Genomic DNA, 7,153 nt, shown 5'->3' with positions numbered 1-7,153 from the left:
TAGGTTGAATCCATTTGTATATGTTTTGGAGTTGATTTGCCAGAAAATAATTGTAAAAATGTGGTGCTTCTAATCCACCTTGTGATTTAGGTTTCTGTAAGGTAGTTAATTTGATTCTTGGGGTCTTGTTTTCCCAGTAGAATTTTGTGATAATTGAATCTAGAGATTTAAACCAGATACGAGTGGGCTGTGTTGGAATCATTGAAAATAGGTAGTTTATTTTTGGGAGTATAGACATTTTTGTTGCTGATATTCTGCCCATGATTGATAATGGTAATTTCATCCAACGTTGAAGATCGTCATCTATTTTTTTAAGTAATGGGGTATAGTTGAGTGCAAACAACTCTGACAGCTTGGCGGAAATATTGATACCCAAATATGTAATATAATTGGTGCACAAAGGGATTTGTGATGTTTGGGGTGTCACATCCACACTCGTGGAATTTAATGGAAGAATAGCCGATTTATTCCAGTTAATTGAATATTCAGAAATATTAGAAAAGGTATTCATGAGTTGTATTGTTTCTTGTAATGATTTTTGGGGGTTTTGTAAGTATAATAATATATCATCAGCGTAGAGACTTATTTTATGGTGTATGTTTAATGTTTGAATTCCTTTGATGTAGTTGTTTTGACGGATAGCTGCTGCAAGTGGTTCGATGAATATGGTGAATAGAGATGGAGAGAGTGGGCATCCTTGTCTAGTTCCCCGGTGTAGAGTGAAGCTGCGTGATGTTAGTCCGTTAGTAATGACAGTGGCTGAGGGTGATGTGTAGAGAATTTTAATCCAGTTAATGAATGACTCCCCAAAACCAAACCTCTCTAATGTGGAAAACAGGAATTTCCAGTTTACTTTGTCAAATGCTTTTTCCGCATCAAGGGTGACTATGATAGATTTGTTTTTGTTTATTGATGAGTGGTGAATTAGGTTTATGAGTCTGCGTGTGTTGTTTGATGCTTGTCTACCTTTAATGAAACCGGTTTGATCGGGATGGATTATAGTTGGCATGATTTTTTCTATTCTATGGGAGAGAGCTTTAGCAATTATTTTAGTGTCTACGTTAATTAGTGAGATTGGGCGATAGCTTGACGGTAATGTTGGATCTTTATTGGGTTTGAGGAGGAGTGCAATTGTGGCTGTGTTCATGGTGTCTGGGAGTTTTGATTTTTGTTTTGATTCGCATATCAGCCGGATGAAAAGTGGTGATAAAATAGACCAAAAGTGTTTGTAGAACTCAGCAGGGAAACCATCAGGACCTGGTGATTTATTGTTGGGCATGAGTTTAAGAGCATTAGAAAGTTCTTGTTCTGATAAAGGTAATTCTAGAGTATCTATTTGCTGTTTGTTAAGTTGAGGTAAGTTGATATTGCCAAGAAAAAGATTTATGTCATCCTGGGATGGGTTCTTTTCAGGGGAATATAGTTTACTGTAAAATTTTTGAAAAATTTGATTTATTTCTTCTGGTGAATTGGTGGGTGTCCCTGCTGAGTCCTTAATGACCGATATAGTTGTTTTTTCTTTATTGTGTTTGATTTGATTAGCCAGGTATTTACCAGATTTATTACTATGATGGAAGTGCTCTTGTCGTAGTCTGTGAATAAGGAATTGAGTATGCTTATTAATTAGTTTGTTTAATTGTGATTTATATTTTCTTAGCATATCCTGTGTTTCTTCTGTTGGGTTATTTATGTTGATGTATTCTAGTTCTTTAATTTTCTGTTCTAATTCATCTTGTTGTTCTTTCTCTTTCTTTTTTTTGTAAGTGGAATATGAAATTATTTTGCCTCTTAATACAGCCTTTCCTGCTTCCCACAGAAGAGATGGGGATGCCTCCGGGGAGTCATTCATCTCTAGAAAGCAAGCCCACTCTCTTTTAAAATAGCTGTTAAAATCGTGATCTTGAAGAAGAGAAGTATTAAATCGCCATCTAGAAATGGGTTTATGCGTAATGGTTATATTAAATTTTAATGTTAATGGAGCATGATCACTAATGATTATTGGATGGATCTTTGATTCGGAAATATTGGATATAATAGAATTACTGGTGAGAAAAAAGTCAATGCGAGAATACGAATGATGAACTGTTGAAAAAAATGAGAATGCTTTAATGTCCGGATGCTGGAGTCGCCAACTATCGCCAAGACCAAGATCACACATGAACTGTTTTATGGTTTCTGCGGATTTCCAAATGCGTTTATTGTCAATGTTGTTACGTCTATCTGTAGTTGGATCTAAAACTGTGTTGAAATCACCTGCTATTATGATTGGACAATTAGAAATATTTGAAATGGAAGAAAAAAAATTCTGAAAAAATGATGGGTCATCTGTATTTGGGCCGTATAAGTTTCCTATTGTGAATGAGTTATTGTTAATTGAAATGTTAATTATGATAAAACGTCCCTCTGGGTCTGTAATTGTGGTGTTATGAACAAATGATATTTTTTTATTTATTAGAATACATACTCCTCTCTGTTTCGTGTTGTAGTGGGCAGAATATAAATGATACTGTGATGATTTGATTTTGTTTTGATCAGATTCTGATAAATGTGTTTCTTGGAGAAGACATATGTCTGCTTGTAATTTGTTTAAATGATTATAAACTTTGATCCTCTTTGTCTGGGAGCCAAGGCCACGGACATTCCAGGATAAAAAAGTGATTGGTGACATTTCTCAGAAAAATACAAAATGAAGAAGTAAGTGATATGTATGCATATTAATATATGGACTTGTTAGTACTGCATATGTATATATGAGTGTATGTATTTGAGAAGGTGTGGTAGTGTACCTGTGTGTGTGTGTATGACAATGCAATGTTATTGTTATACTGATAAACGTACAATTTAGACATGGAGTTAACAGAACGTACATAAAAGAACAATGACCAAACAAAAAAAAACGTAAAGACCAACATAATGTTTAAAGAGGGGGGAGGATGAGACCTAAGTGCAATTGCAAAAACATAAATCAGTTATATGAGGGAGAGAAGTAGAAAGATAATGTGGAGTAATATGTTCAGAAAAGCCAGGGGGTAATGTCCTTGTCACGATATAATTGTCCATCTATGTATAATTTGTCCACTGTTATGATTGCACGTTTTCCTTCATTCATTTTCTGTTTTCGGATTGTGAAGAGTTGTTTTCGACGTTCGAGGATGACCTTTGGATATTGCTCGTTGAGACCGTAAACTGTACCTTTAAGTTTTCTGCCTTGTTTTTGAACCAGTTCTTTGTGTTTGTAATGTTCAAATTTTGCGATGATAGGTCACGGTCGGTTATTGTTTTGTTGAGAACGGATGCGATGGACACGGTGAAAGGTGATGCTTTGTACAGTTTCAGCTGGTAGTTTGAGTTGTTTTGTCATAAAGTCCTTGATTAATTTTTCGGGGTCGTCTGGAGTTTGATCCGGGATGCCTGTGAAGACTAGATTGTCTCTCATACTGCGTGCTTGTAAGTCCAGAATGTTCTCTTTCATTAATTTGTTTTCTTTGACAACGGAAGTGAGCTGAGCGGAAAGTGTGTGAACTGAGTCCTTTAAATAGTTATTTTCTTTAGTGAGAGTGTCTATCTGTTCTTGGCTGAATTCTAAACTATGACGTATTTCTTGGAATTCCTTGTGAATGACTTCTATTAATGCGATTCTTGTGTCGAGTCCGGAAAGTTTGTTTTCAATTGAGCGTAATATATCGCTTACCTCGGTACAGCAAGATAGTGAGGATGGTGTTGAATTTAAACTTGAAGGTGAATCAGAACGGGGTCTCTTGGAGATTGAAGTGGGATTACCTTTGTGATTTGGCGTGTTCATGTTGCAACAGAGTGTGTTGTAGTGAGCGTCGATGTATTCTTCGAGTTGATCCAGGGTGAAGAGGAAATAGTCCAGTTGTATTGTTGTATTTGTTTTAGTCCAATTTTCGATGCGTGGAAGAAGAGAAAACGGTAGAAAAAAGAAAAACACTGTTTTTTTTTTTTTTCTGTTTCTAGCAGACGGACGCCGCCATTTTACGTCTTGCACTGGGTCTCGCGGGTTCTCGCGTTACTGAGCCATCTCGCGGGTGCAATTCTCTCAGAATGAAAGAATGAAATGTCCAAAACAAGAGCAAAAACATTAGACCATTTAAGAAAGCATACAAACACACTGACAATATACCACTATCAAAAACAAGAAAGAGACATACAAATGCAACCATGAAGGGTAATCATTTACATGGTTTATATATATTTATAATATAATTAAAATACTGACTTTATTTTACAGCAATTGTACCATTTTAATTTAATTTAATTAAATAGTAATTTATTATTGTTGTTAAATACTGTTTTTGAAGTGCAATATGATTACTGCAATAGTAAGTTTTTTTTAAATTGATTTGTTTATGGGTATATTTAAAATAATATAAAAATAATATTTTGTTAATTATAACAAAATATAATTTAACTTTATTTTTAAATGATATTTAAACAATAAAAAGTTACTGCAAGAATTATATTGTACTGTAAAGAAAACATCAGTAAATAATAATAATAATAATAATACTGACTATTTTACAGTGCAACAAGATTACTGTAATAGTAAATGTCAAATTTAGTAAAATTTAAATTATTAAAATATATAATTAATATTTTGGTTATCATTAAATACTTCCTTTTTATTTTACAGTGTGATAGGATTACTGCAATCAAAACATTTATTTGTTTTTATAATAAAACAATTAAATTATATTATTATTATTATTATTATTATTATTATTATTATTTTAACGCCAAGCCAGCAGAGGGAGCCCTCACCCTAGTACTGCCTTCATGCTCCCTCTGCTGCTTCTACTGTCACTTCCTGTTTGTCCCTACTTAAGCTCAAGCCATGCCTTCACTCCCTGTGAAGTATTGCCAGTTTTACCTGCCTTACTGAGCGTTTATATATTACTCTGTTGGATTACCTGTTGCCATCTTTAGGGATGTGCCAAAGGAGGCTTTTGAATCAGTGAGGCTTTTACAACAAAGTGCGTTGATGCTTCGAAGCTTTTGATACAGTTCTCTACTCCGCCATCTGCTGGTCAATAAAAATTCTTACACAAAATGTGTCATTTAGATGTTTTGCTCATTGGGGTCTTATTGTAAGGTTTATTTGTGAATTTTATAAGCATATATGTCATTAGCAAGGTGGCGTGTGTGTGCAGCGATAGAGTTTCCAAAATGTATTGTATTTTGCACAATACAATGACAAAGGCTTTATGTTCTTTATTTTTACTTGCATCAAACTTCTGTCTTTTCACCTCCAAAATAGTGTTTAATACGCCAATAGATCAAACTAAAGTAATTTTTCTTTGCACCATTTTTGTGTCTTTACAACAGAACACAAACATGCACATTGTTAAAAAATGCACAAATACAAATGCAATTATTTAATTATATATGCATATACCTACATACAATTATATATAAAACCTACATACAAATGCATGATGACCGATAAAGTTATAACTGCACTAAATGACTAACGGTTATGGGACAGCGCAATCGATACGCTTTGTATTTGAGCCTGGCGTGATGTGTCAGTGAGGTAACAAAGCTTCGTTTTCAAAGATCACGTGACTGCCTCATTTCGAGCAATGCTTCGGAACACTGTTTCGGAACACTAGTGTGTCGAAAACTCGAAACGTGTGTCGACACTAGGTGTCGAGCTACCCATCCCTAGCCGTCTTGCTTTGTTCCTGGATATCGTGTTTACGGATTACCCCTGTTTGGATTATTTGCCTGTGTGGACTGTTTTCAAGGTTTGACCATTATCTGCCTTTTGACTATGGCTCTCTGGATTACCCCTATTGTTACGGTTGCTCTATTGGACTGTTTGCTCGGTATTTGACCCACTGCCTGTTTATACTCTCTGCTGCTTGGATTACGTTCATGTTGTGTTTGCTATTGGACTGCCTTCCGGTATTGACCCTCTGCCTGCTTTTGTATACTCTGCTTCCTTTAATAAACATCCGCTTTTGGATTCTACCTCTGCCTCAGCATCCTCGTTACATTATTATTATTATTGAGTATAATACTGACATTTTATCTACAGTTATTTTGGCTATTATTACAATTTAAATTATAACAAATATAAGATATGTTATAATTTAAATAATCATAATAACAAAAATGTCAGTTAAAATATATATTTATTAGATTTTCGTATTTAAATTACAAAAATTTAACAAATCAATAAAAAATCTTGTTGCAATATTGAATATTTTTAACAAGTCAGTATTTATTAATAATAAACAAAATATTAATTTTATTTCATTAATAAAATATAACAAATGATGTTGTAATTGTACATCAGTATCAATTATTATTACCATTATTATTATTATTAATTAATTAATTAATTTTCTTACCATATTAAGGAAAAATACAATTGCTATAATAAAAAAATATTAAATATGATGGATGTTTTACATTTATTATTATTTATTATTATTGTTGTTGTTGTTAATTTTATTTTATTATCAAAAGATAACAAATGATGTTGGAATTGCAATATGTACATTAATATCAACTATTATTATTATAATTATTATTCATTGTAATTGTTATAAAATTAAGCAAAAATACAAATAAATATATTTAGCATTATTATTATTATTATATTTTATTATTAAAAGATAAATTATTTTGTAATTGCAATATGTACATCAGCATCACTTATCATTATCATTATTATTATTATTAGTGCAATTTATAGTAATACTATATAAAATATTATTTCTACTTTATTGTAAATATACCAATTACACAAATAAATAAAAACTCTTAAATTACTGTTACATGTTGCACTGTAAAATAAAATTTCAGTATTTAATAATAATAATAATAACAAAAAATAATAGCTAAACTTTTTTTTTATTTTAATCAATTTAACAAATGAGAAAAAATACAATTGCAATAATCCAACTGTTCTGTAAAATGAAAAAGGGAGTATTTAATAATGTAATAATAATATCTAAAATAGTATTGTAAAATTGTTTTTTCTTTAATATAACAATTAGAACAAATCAACAACAACAACAACAATAATAATAATAATAAAAGCTTTGCTAAATACTATCTAAATGATAACAAATCCATAAAATTTGTAGTTGTAAGTAAATAAATTAAAATAAATAAAATCTGT

Source organism: Labeo rohita, unplaced genomic scaffold (assembly GCF_022985175.1).
Source record: "Labeo rohita strain BAU-BD-2019 unplaced genomic scaffold, IGBB_LRoh.1.0 scaffold_251, whole genome shotgun sequence".
NCBI classification, from domain to species: domain Eukaryota; kingdom Metazoa; phylum Chordata; class Actinopteri; order Cypriniformes; family Cyprinidae; genus Labeo; species Labeo rohita.
This window is presented reverse-complemented; position numbering follows the sequence as displayed.